The following is a 14217-nucleotide window of genomic DNA, read 5'->3' as shown; positions in this document are numbered from 1 at the left end:
AATCATATGAGTTTGTCCTATCATTCCCCCCACACATTCATATGAGTTTGAACTGTCACTTCCTCACACATTCATATAAGTTTGCCCTGTCAACCCTTTAACATTCATATGAGTTTGTCCTGTCACTCCCCCATATTCATATGAGTTTGTCCTGTCACTCCCCCAACATTCATATGATTTTGTACTGTCACTCCTTCACCCTTTCATATGATTTTATCCTGTCACTCACCCCGCATTCAAATGAGTTTGTCCTGTCACTCCCTCACACATTCATATGAGTTTGTCCTGTCAACCCCTAACATTCATATGAGTTTGTCCTGTCAATCCCCAACACATTCATACGAGATGGTCCTGTCACTCCCCTACATTCATATGAGTTTTTCCTGTCCCTTCTCCAACACACTCATATGAGTTTGTCTTGTTACTCCCAAACACATTCATATGAGTTGATCCTGTCACTTGAATTTGCTCTGTCACTCCCCCACACATTCATATGAATTTTCACTGTCACTCACCCACACATAAATCTGTGTATGTCCTGTCACTCCCCCTCATATTCATATGAGTTTGCCCCGTCACTACCCACATATTTTGATGAGTTTGTCCTGTCAATCCCCCACACATTCCTATGAGTTTGTTCTGTCACTCCCCCACAAATTGGTATGAATTTGTTCTGTCACTCCCCCACATTAATATGAGTTTGCCCTGTCACTACCCCACACATTCATATGATTTTGTACTGTCACTCCTTCACCCTTTCATATGATTTTATCCTGTCACTCCCCCACATTCATAAGAGTTTTTCCTGTGAATGCCTCACACATTCATTTAAGTTTGAACTGTCACTCCCTCACAGATTCATATGAGTTTGTCCTGTCCCTTCCCCATATTCATATGAGTTTGCCCTGCCACTACCCCACACATTCATATGAGTTTGTCCTGTCACTCCCCAGCACATTCATATGAGTTTGTCCTGTCACTCCCCAGCACATTCATATGAGTTTGTCCTGTCACTCCCCAGCACATTCATATGAGTTTGAACTGTCACTCCCCCATATCCATATGAGTTTGTCCTGTCACTCCCCCAACATTCATATGATTTTGTACAATCACTCCTTCACCCTTTGATATGATTTTATGCTATCATTCCCCCACACATTCATTTAAGTTTGTCCTGTCATTCCTCTCACATTCATATGAGTATGTCCTGTCCCTTCCCCAGCACAATTATATGAGTTGTTCGTGTCATTCCCTCACACATTCATATAAGTTTGAACTGTCACTCCCTCATACAATCTTATGAGTTTGTCCGGTCTCTTCCACAACACAATCATATTAGTTTGTCCAGTCACTCCCTCACACATTAATCTGTGTATGTCCTGTCACTCCCTTTCATATTCATATGAGTTTGCCCTGTCACTCCCCACATATTCTGATGAGTTTGTCCTGTCAATCCCCCACACATTCCTATGAGTTTGTTCTGTCACTCCCCCAAAAATTGGTATGAATTTGCCCTGTCACTCCCCACATATTCTGATGAGTTTGCCCAGTCACTACCCACCACATTCATATGAGTTTGTCCTGTCACTCCCCCATATTCATATGAGTTTGCCCTGTAACTACCCCACACATTCATATGAGTTTTTCCTGTCACTCCCCCAACATTCATATGAGTTTGAACTGTCACTCCCCCATATTCATATGAGTTTGTCCTGTCATTCCCCCAACATTCATATGATTTTGTGCAGTCACTCCTTCACCCTTTGATATGATTTTATACTATCATTCCCCCACACATTCATTTAAGTTTGTCCTGTCATTCCTCCCACATTCATATGAGTATGTCCTGTCCCTTCCCCAGCACAATTATATGAGTTGTTCGTGTCATTCCCTCACACATTCATATAAGTTTGAACTGTCACTCCCTCATACAGTCTTATGAGTTTGTCCTGTCTCTTCCACAACACAATCATATTAGTTTTTCCAGTCACTCCCTCACACATTAATCTGTGTATGTCCTGTCACTCCCTTTCATATTCATATGAGTTTGCCCTGTCACTCCCTCACACAATCTTATGAGTTTGTCCTGTCTCTTCCACAACACAATCATATTAGTTTGTCCAGTCACTCCCTCACACATTAATCTGTGTATGTCCTGTCACTCCCTTTCATATTCATATGAGTTTGCCCTGTCACACCCCACATATTCTGATGAGTTTGTCCTGTCAATCCCCCACACATTCCTATGAGTTTGTTCTGTCACTCCCCCACAAATTGGTATGAATTTGTTCTGTCACTCCCCCACATTAATATGAGTTTGCCCTGTCACTACCCCACACATTCATATGATTTTGTACTGTCACTCCTTCACCCTTTCATATGATTTTATCCTGTCACTCCCCCACATTCATAAGAGTTTTTCCTGTGAATGCCTCACACATTCATTTAAGTTTGAACTGTCACTCCCTCACAGATTCATATGAGTGTGTCCTGTCCCTTCCCCATATTCATATGAGTTTGCCCTGCCACTACCCCACACATTCATATGAGTTTGTCCTGTCACTCCCCAGCACATTCATATGAGTTTGTCCTGTCACTCCCCAGCACATTCATATGAGTTTGAACTGTCACTCCCCCATATCCATATGAGATTGTCCTGTCACTCCCCCAACATTCATATGATTTTGTACAATCACTCCTTCACCCTTTGATATGATTTTATACTATCATTCCCCCACACATTCATTTAAGTTTGTCCTGTCATTCCTCTCACATTCATATGAGTATGTCCTGTCCCTTCCCCAGCACAATTATATGAGTTGTTCGTGTCATTCCCTCACACATTCATATAAGTTTGAACTGTCACTCCCTCATACAATCTTATGAGTTTGTCCTGTCTCTTCCACAACACAATCATATTAGTTTGTCCAGTCACTCCCTCACACATTAATCTGTGTATGTCCTGTCACTCCCTTTCATATTCATATGAGTTTGCCCTGTCACTCCCCACATATTCTGATGAGTTTGTCCTGTCAATCCCCCACACATTCCTATGAGTTTGTTCTGTCACTCCCCCAAAAATTGGTATGAATTTGCCCTGTCACTCCCCACATATTCTGATGAGTTTGCCCAGTCACTACCCACCACATTCATATGAGTTTGTCCTGTCACTCCCCCATATTCATATGAGTTTGCCCTGTAACTACCCCACACATTCATATGAGTTTTTCCTGTCACTCCCCCAACATTCATATGAGTTTGAACTGTCACTCCCCCATATTCATATGAGTTTGTCCTGTCACTCCCCCAACATTCATATGATTTTGTGCAGTCACTCCTTCACCCTTTGATATGATTTTATACTATCATTCCCCCACACATTCATTTAAGTTTGTCCTGTCATTCCTCCCACATTCATATGAGTATGTCCTGTCCCTTCCCCAGCACAATTATATGAGTTGTTCGTGTCATTCCCTCACACATTCATATAAGTTTGAACTGTCACTCCCTCATACAGTCTTATGAGTTTGTCCTGTCTCTTCCACAACACAATCATATTAGTTTTTCCAGTCACTCCCTCACACATTAATCTGTGTATGTCCTGTCACTCCCTTTCATATTCATATGAGTTTGCCCTGTCACTCCCTCACACAATCTTATGAGTTTGTCCTGTCTCTTCCACAACACAATCATATTAGTTTGTCCAGTCACTCCCTCACACATTAATCTGTGTATGTCCTGTCACTCCCTTTCATATTCATATGAGTTTGCCCTGTCACACCCCACATATTCTGATGAGTTTGTCCTGTCAATCCCCCACACATTCCTATGAGTTTGTTCTGTCACTCCCCCAAAAATTGGTATGAATTTGTTCTGTCACTCCCCCACATTAATATGAGTTTGCCCAGTCACTACCCAACACATTCATATGAGTTTGTCCTGTCACTCCTCCAACATTCATATGAGTTTGTTCTATCATTCCCCCATACATTCATATGAGTTTGAACTGTCACTACCTCACACATTCATATGTGTTTGTCCTGTCACTCCCCCACATTCATATGAGTTTGTCCTGTCAATGCCTCACACATTCATTTAAGTTTGTCCTGTCACTCCCCCACATTCATATGTGTTTGTCCTGTCACTCCCCCACAGATTCATATGAGTTTGCCCTGCCACTACCCCACACATTCATATGAGTTTGAAGTGTCACTCCCCCAACATTCATTTAAGTTTGTCCTGTCATTCCTCTCACATTCATATGAGTATGTCCTGTCCCTTCCCCAACACAATTATATGAGTTGTTCCTGTCATTCCCCTTCTATTTCATATGATTTTATCCTATCAGTCCCTCACATATTCATATGATTTTGAACTGTCACTCCCTCACACATTCATATGAGTTTGTTCTGTCACTCCCCCACAAATTGGTATGAATTTGTTCTGTCACTCCCCCACATTAATATGAGTTTGTCCCGTCACTCCCCACATATTTTGATGACTTTTTCCTATCAATCCCCCACACATTCATATGATTTTGTACTGTCACTCCCTCACAGATTCATATGAGTTTGTCCTGTCCCTTCCCCATATTCATATGAGTTTGCCCTGCCACTACCCCACACATTCATATGAGTTTGTCCTGTCCCTTCCCCATATTCATATGTGTTGGCCCTGCCAATACCCCACACATTCATATGAGTTTGAACTGTCACTACCTCACACATTCATATGAGTTTTTCCTGTCCCTTCCCCAACACAATCATATGAGTTTGCCCTGTCATTCCCCCACATATACATATGAGTTTGCCCTGCCACTACCCCACACATTCATATGAGTTTGTCCTGTCACTCCCCCAACATTCATATGAGTTTGTCCTATCATTCCCCCACACATTCATATGAGTTTGAACTGTCACTACCTCACACATTCATATGTGTTTGTCCTGTCACTCCCCCACATTCATATGAGTTTGTCCTGTCAATGCCTCACACATTCATTTAAGTTTGTCCTGTCATTCCCCTCACATTCATATGAGTTTTTCCTGTCCCTTCCCCAACACAATCATATGAGTTTGCCCTGTCATTCCCCCACATATTCATATGAGTTTGCCCTGCCACTACCCCACACATTCATATGAGTTTGAACTGTCACTACCTCACACATTCATATGAGTTTGTCCTGTCATTCCCCCACACATTAATCTGTGTATGTCCTCTCACTCCCCCTCATATTCATCTGAGTTTGCCCTGTCACTCCCCCACACATTCCTATGAGTTTGGTCTGTCACTCCCACACAAATTGGTATGAATTTATTCTGTCACTCCCCCACATTAATACGAGTTTGCCCAGTCACTACCCTACACATTCATATGAGTTTGTCCTGTCACTCCCCCATATTCATATGAGTTTGCCCTGTCACTACCCTACACATTCATATGAGTTTGTCCTGTCACTCCCCCAACATTCATATGATTTTGTACTGTCACTCCTTCACCCTTTCATATAATTTTATCCTGTCACTCCACCACATTCATATGAGTTTGTCTTGTCAATGCCTCACACATTCTCTTAAAATTGTCCTGTCATTCCCCTCACATTCATATGAGTTTGTCCTGTCCCTTCCCCAACACAATTATATGAGTTGTTCGTTTCATTCCCCTTCTACTTCATATGATTTTGTCCTGTCACTCCCTCACACATTCATATGAGTTTGAACTGTCACTCCCTCACATATTCATATGAGTTTGAACTGTCACTCCCTCACACATTCCTATGAGTTTGTTCTGTCACTCCCCCACAAATTGGTATGAATTTGTTCTGTCACTCCCCCACATTAATATGAGTTTGCCCCGTCACTCCCCACATATTTTGATGACTTTGTCCTGTCAATCCCCCCCACACATTCCTATGAGTTTGTTCTGTCACTCCCCCCACAAATTGGTATGAATTTGTTCTGTCACTCCCCCATATTAATATGAGTCTGCCCCGTCACTCCCCACATATTTTAATGACTTTGTCCTGTCAATCCCCCACACATTCATATGATTTGTACTGTCACTCCTTCACCCTTTCATATGATTTTATCCTGTCACTCCCCCACATTCATAAGAGTTTGTCCTGTCAATGCCTCACACATTCATATAAGTTTGAACTGTCACTCCCTCACAGATTCATATGAGTTTGTCCTGTACCTTCCCCATATTCATATGACTTTGCCCTGCCACTACCCCACACATTCAAATGAGTTTGTCCTGTCACTCCCCAGCACATTCAAACGAGTTGGTCCTGTCACTTGAAATTGCAATGTCACTGCCTCACAAATTCATATGAGTTTGTCCTGTCATTCCCTCACACATTCATATGAGTTTGAACTGTCACTCCCTCACACATTCATATGAGTTTGTCCCGTCAACCCCTAACATTCATATGAATTTGTCCTTTCACTCCCAAACACATTCATATGAGTTGGTCCTGTCACTCCCCTACATTCATATGAGTTTTTCCTGTCCCTTCCCCAACACACTCATATGAGTTTGTCTTGTTACTCCCAAACACATTCATATGAGTTTTCACTGTCACACCCCCACACAATCATTTGAGTTTGTCCTGTCTCTTCCCCAACACAATCATATGAGTTTGTCCTGTCACTCCCCCACACATTAATCTGTGTATGTCCTGTCACTCCCCCACATTCATATGAGTTTGCCCTGTCACTACCCCACACATTCATATGATTTTGTACTGTCACTCCTTCACCCTTTCATATGATTTTATCCTGTCACTCCCCCACATTCATATGAGTTTGTCCTGTCAATGCCTCACACATTCATTTAAGTTTGAACTGTCACTCCCTCACACATTCATATGAGTTTGTTTTGTCATTCCCCTCACACATTCATATGAGTTTGTCCTGTCCCTTCCCCATATTCATATGAGTTTGTCCTGTCATTCCCCTCACACATTCATATGAGTTTGTTTTGTCACTCCCCTCACATTCATATGAGTTTGTCCTGTCACTCCCACACAAATTATATGAGTTTATTCTGTCATTCCCCTTCATTTCATATGAGTTTGTCCTGTCACTGCCCACACATTCATATGAGTTTGTTTTGTCATTCCCCTCACACATTCATATGAGTTTGTCCTGTCCCTTCCCCATATTCATATGAGTTTGTCCTGTCATTCCCCTCACACATTCATATGAGTTTGTTTTGTCATTCCTCTCACATTCATATGAGTATGTCCTGTCTCTTCTCCAACACAATTATATGAGTTGTTCGTGTCATTCCCCTTCTATTTCATATGATTTTGTCCTATCACTCCCTTACACATTCATATGAGTTTGAACTGTCACTCCCTCACAGATTCATATGAGTTTGTCCTGTCATTCCCCTCAAACATTCATATGAGTTTGTCCTGTCCCTTCCCCATATTCGTATGAGTTTGCCTTGCAACTAACCCATACATTCATATGAGTTTGTCCTTTCATTCCCCTCACACATTCATATGAGTTTGTCCTGTTCCATCCCCAACACAATCATATGAGTTTGTCCTATCATTCCCCACACATTCATATGAGTTTGAACTGTCACTCCCTCACACATTCATATGAGTTTGTCCTGTCAACCCTTTAACATTCATATGAGTTTGTCCTGTCACTCCCCAACATTCATATGATTTTGTACTGTCACTCCTTCACCCTTTCACATGATTTTATCCTGTCACTCCCCCCACATTCATATGAGTTTGTCCTGTCCCTTTCCAAACACTTTAATGAGTTTACCCTGTTATTCCCTCTCACATTCATATGAGTATGTCCTGTCCCTTCCCCAACACAATTCATATGAGTTTGTCCTGTCACTCCCCTTTCATATTTCATATGATTTTGTCCATATGAGTTTGTCCCTTCCCACACATTCATATGAGTTTGTCCTGTCACTCCCCACACATTCATATGAGTTTGTCCTGTCACTCCCCCACATTCATAATAGTTTTTCCTGTGAATGCCACACACATTCATATGAGTTTGAACTGTCACTCCCTCACACATTCATATGAGTTTGTCCTGTCAACCCCTAATATTCATATGAGTTTGTCCGGTCACTCCCCAACACATTCATACCAGTTGGTCCTGTCACTCCCAAACACATTTATATGAGTTTGTCTTGTCCCCCAAATATTCATACTCCCCACACATTCATATGAGTTTGTCCTATCACTCCCCCACACATACATATGAGTTTGTCCTGTCCTTTCCCAAAAACAATCATATGAGTTTGTCTTGTTACTCCCCAACACATTCATATCATTCACTATGAGTTTGTCCTGTCACTCCCCCACACATTCATATGAGTTTGTCCTGTCACTCCCCCACACACACATTCATTGATGAGTTTGTCCTGTCACTCCCCACACATTCATATGAGTTTGTCCTGTCACTCCCCCTGTCACCCACACATTCATATGAGTTTGTCCTGTCACTCACCCATACATTCATATGAGTTTGTCCTGTCACTCCCCTCACATTCATATGAGTTTGTCCTGTCACTTCCCAACACATTCATATGAGTTTGTCCTGTCAATGCCTCACACATTCATTTAAGTTTGAACTGTCACTCCCTCACACATTCATATGAGTTGGTCCTGTCATTCCCCTCACACATTCATATGAGTTTGTCCTGTCCCTTCCCCATATTCATATGAGTTTGTCCTGTCATTCCCCTCACACATTCATATGAGTTTGTCCTGTCACTTCCCCATATTCATATGAGTTTGTCCTGTCATTCCCCAACACAATTCATATGAGTTTGTCCTGTCATTCCCCATTCACATTCATATGAGTTTGTCCTGTCACTCCCCCACACATTCATATGAGTTTGTCCTGTCATATGAGTTTGTCCTGTCACTCCCCACACATTCATATGAGTTTGTCCTGTCACTCCCCTCACACATTCATATGAGTTTGTCCTGTCACTTCCCCAACACATCATATGAGTTTGTCCTGTCACTCCCATTCATATGAGTTTGTCCTGTCACTCATATATGAGTTTGTCCTGTCATATGAGTTTGTCCTGTCACTCCCCACACATTCATATGAGTTTTCCTGTCCCTTTCCCATCACACTCATATGAGTTTGTCCTGTCACTTCCCCAACATTCATTTGAGTTTGTCCTGTCAACCCCTAACATTCATATGAGTTTTTCCTGTCACTCCCAAAACATTCATATGAGTTTGTCACTGTCACTCCCCACACATTCATATGAGTTTGTCCTGTCAATCCCCCACACATTCATATGAGTTTGTCCTGTCAATTCCCTTCACATTCATATGAGTTTGTCATGTGAACACAATCATATGAGTTGTCCTGTCATTCCCCTTCTAAATTCATATGAGTTTGTTCATATGAGTTTGCCCTGTCAATCCCCCACACATTCATGTGCGTTTGTCCTGTCACTCCCAAACACATTCATCTGTGTATGTCATGTCACTCCCCATATATTCTGATGAGTTTGTCCTATCAACCCCTAACATTCATATGAGTTTGTTCTGTCCCTTCCCGAACACATTGATATGAGTTTACCCTGTTATTCCCTCTAACATTCATATGAGTTTGTCCTGTCACTCCCCCACACATTCATATGACTTGGTCCTGTCACTCCCAAACACATTTATCCATGTATGTCATGTCACTCCCCCAAATATTCATATGAGTTTGCCCTGTCACTCCCCACACATTCATATGAGTTTGTCCAGTCCCTTCCCCAACACAATCATATCAGTTTGTCCTATCATTCCCCCACATATTCATATCAGTTCGAACTGTCACTCCCTCACACATTCATATGAGTTTGTCCTGTCCTTTCCCAAAAACAATCATATGAGTTTGTCTTGTTACTCCCCAACACATTCATATCAGTTGATCCTGTCACTTGAGTTTGCCCTGTCAATCCCCCACACATTCATGTGCGTTTGTCCTGTCACTCCCAAACACATTCATCTGTGTATGTCATGTCACTCCCCACATATTCATTTGAGTTTGTCCTGTCATTTCCCACACATTCATATGGATTTGAACTGTCACTCCCTCACAAATTGATATGAGTTTGTCCTGTCCCTTCCCCAACACATTCATATGAGCTTGCCCTGTCACTCCCCCACACATTCATGTGAGATTGTCCTGTCACTCCCAAACACATTCATATGAGTTTGTTTTGTCATTCCCCTCACACATTCATATGAGTTTGTCCTGTCACTTCCCCATATTCATATTAGTTTGTTCTGTCCCTTCCCCCATACATTCATATGAGTTTGTCCTTTCTCTCCCCCACACATTCATATGAGTTTTCAATGTCACTCCTCCACACAATCATGTGAGTTTGTCCTGTCACTCCCAAACACATTCATATGAGTTTGTCCTGTCTCTTCCCCAACAAAATCATATGAGATTGTCCTGTCACTCCCCCACATATTCATATGAGTTTGCCCTGTCACTCCTCACATATTCTGATGAGTTTGTCCTGTTAACCCCTAACATTCATATGAGTTTGTCCTGTCCCTTCCCCAACACACTCATATGAGTTTGTCCTGTCACTCCCCCACATATTCATATGAGTTGGTACTGTTAATTGAGTTTGTCCTGCCACTCTCCCTCACATTCATATGACTTGGTCCTGTCACTTGAAATTGCCCTGTCACTCCCCCACACATTCATATGAGTTTGTCCTGTCACTTCCCCAACATTCATATGAGTTTGAACTGTCAATCTCCTTCAAACATTCATATGAGTTTGTCCTGTCCCTTCCCGAACACATTGATATGAGTTTACTCTGTTATTCCCTCTAACATTCATATGAGTTTGTCTTGTCCCTTCCCCAAAACACTCATATGACTTGGTCCTGTCACTTGAAATTTCAATGTCACTGCCTCACATATTCATATGAGTTTGTCCTATCACTTCCCCACACATTCATGTGAGTTTGTCCTGTCACTCCGAAACACATTCATCTGTGTATGTCATGTCACTCCCCCTAATATTCATATTAGTTTGCCCAGTCATTCCACACATATTCTAATGAGTTTGTCATGTCAACCCCTAACATTCATATGAGTTTACCCTGTTATTCCCTCTAACATTCATATGAGTTTTTCCTGTCCCTTCCCCAACACACTCATATGACTTGGTTCTGTCACTTGAAATTGCAATGTCACTGCCTCACACATTCATATGAGTTTGTCCTGTCACTTCCCCACATAAAAATGAGTTTGCCCTGTCACTACCCCACACATTCATATGCGTTTGTCTTGTCCCATCCCCAAAACAATCATATGATTTTGTCTTGTTACTCCCCAAAACATTCATATGAGTTGATTCTGTCACTTGAGTTTTCATTGTCACTCCCCCACACAATCATATGAGTTTGTCCTGTCTCTTCCCCCACACATTCTTATTAGTTTGTCCTGTCACTTGAGTTTGTCCTGTCACTTGAGTTTGTCCTGTCACTTGAGTTTGCCCTGTCACTGCCCCGAGCATTCATATGAATTGGTCCTATCACTCCCCCACACATTCATATGAGTTTGTCCAGTTACTCCCCCACATATTAATTTGAGTTTGCCCTCTCACTCCTCCACATATTCATATGAGTTTGCCCTTTCACTCCCTCACACATTCATATGAGTTTGTCCTGTCCCTTCTCCCACACCTCATATGAGTTTGTCCTGTCACTCCCCCACACATTCATATGAGTTTGCCCTTTCACTCCCTCACACATTCATATGAGTTTGTCCTGTCCCTTCTCCCACACATTCATATGAGTTTGTCCTGTCACTTAAGTTTGCCCTGTCACTCGCCCCATTCATATTAGTTTGTTCTGTCCCTTCCCCCATACATTCATATGAGTTTGTCCTTTCTCTCCCCCACACATTCATATATTTTTGTCCTGTCACTCCCTCACATATTCATATGATATTGCCCTGTCACTCCCCCACACATTCATATATTTTTGCCCTGTCACTCCCTCACACATTCATATGAGTTTGCCCTGATATTCCCCCATTATTCACATGAGTTTTTACTGTCACGCCCCCACACATTCTTGAATTTGCCCTGTTACTCCTCCATTATTCATATGAGTTTTTACTGTCACTCCCTCACACATTCATATGAATTTGTCCTGTCAATACCCCACATATTCATATGAGTTTGTCCTGTCACTCCACCACATTCATATGGGTTGGTCTTGTCACTCCCTCACACATTCATATGAGTTTGCCCTTTCACTCCCTCACACATTCATATGAGTTGGTTCTGTCACTTGAGTTTGCCCTGTCACTGCCCCACACATTTATATGAGTTTGTCCTGTCACTCCCCCACGCATTCATATGAATTTGTCCTGTCACTCCCCCACACATTCATATGAGTTTGCCCTTTCACTCCCTCACACATTCATATGAGTTTGCTCTCTTATTCCTCCACACATTCATATGAGTTTGTCTTGTCCCTTCCCCAAAGCAATCATATGAGTTTGTCTTGTTACTCCCCCACATATTCATATGAGTTGATACTGTCACTCGAGTTTGCCCTGTCACTCCCCCACACATTCATATGAGTTTTCAATGTCACTCCTCCACACAATCATGTGAGTTTGTCCTGTCACTCCCAAACACATTCATATGAGTTTGTCCTGTCTCTTCCCCAACAAAATCATATGAGATTGTCCTGTCACTCCCCCACATATTCATATGAGTTTGCCCTGTCACTCCTCACATATTCTGATGAGTTTGTCCTGTTAACCCCTAACATTCATATGAGTTTGTCCTGTCCCTTCCCCAACACACTCATATGAGTTTGTCCTGTCACTCCCCCACATATTCATATGAGTTGGTACTGTTAATTGAGTTTGCCCTGTCACTGCCCCGAGCATTCATATGAATTGGTCCTATCACTCCCCCACACATTCATATGAGTTTGTCCAGTTACTCCCCCACATATTAATTTGAGTTTGCCCTCTCACTCCTCCACATATTCATATGAGTTTGCCCTTTCACTCCCTCACACATTCATATGAGTTTGTCCTGTCCCTTCTCCCACACCTCATATGAGTTTGTCCTGTCACTCCCCCACACATTCATATGAGTTTGCCCTTTCACTCCCTCACACATTCATATGAGTTTGTCCTGTCCCTTCTCCCACACATTCATATGAGTTTGTCCTGTCACTTAAGTTTGCCCTGTCACTCGCCCCATTCATATTAGTTTGTTCTGTCCCTTCCCCCATACATTCATATGAGTTTGTCCTTTCTCTCCCCCACACATTCATATATTTTTGTCCTGTCACTCCCTCACATATTCATATGATATTGCCCTGTCACTCCCCCACACATTCATATATTTTTGCCCTGTCACTCCCTCACACATTCATATGAGTTTGCCCTGATATTCCCCCATTATTCACATGAGTTTTTACTGTCACGCCCCCACACATTCATGAATTTGCCCTGTTACTCCTCCATTATTCATATGAGTTTTTACTGTCACTCCCTCACACATTCATATGAATTTGTCCTGTCAATACCCCACATATTCATATGAGTTTGTCCTGTCACTCCACCACATTCATATGGGTTGGTCTTGTCACTCCCTCACACATTCATATGAGTTTGTCCTGTCACTCCCCCACACATTCATATGAGTTTGCCCTTTCACTCCCTCACACATTCATATGAGTTTGCTCTCTGTCACTGCCCCACACATTTATATGAGTTTGTCCTGTCACTCCCCCACGCATTCATATGAATTTGTCCTGTCACTCCCCCACACATTCATATGAGTTTGCCCTTTCACTCCCTCACACATTCATATGAGTTTGCTCTCTTATTCCTCCACACATTCATATGAGTTTGTCCTGTCACTTGAGTTTGCCCTGTCACTCCCCCCATTCATATGAGTTTGTTCTGTCCCTTCCCCCATACATTCATATGAGTTTGTCCTTTCTCTCCCCCACACATTCATATATTTTTGTCCTGTCACTCCCTCACTTATTCATATGATATTGCCCTGTCACTCCCTCACTCATTCATATGAGTTTGTCCTGTCACTATCCCACACATTCATATGGGTTGGTCCTGTCACTCCCTCACACATTTATATGTGTTGTCCTGTCACTCCCCACACATTCAGATGAGTTTGTCGTGTCACTCCCCTTAACATTGATATG

This window comes from Ylistrum balloti, unplaced genomic scaffold (assembly GCF_031769215.1).
Source record: "Ylistrum balloti isolate Yb309-2 unplaced genomic scaffold, AGI_CSIRO_Ybal_v1 Utg370130, whole genome shotgun sequence".
Lineage (NCBI taxonomy): Eukaryota > Metazoa > Mollusca > Bivalvia > Pectinida > Pectinidae > Ylistrum > Ylistrum balloti.
Note: the sequence above shows the minus strand (reverse complement) of the source record.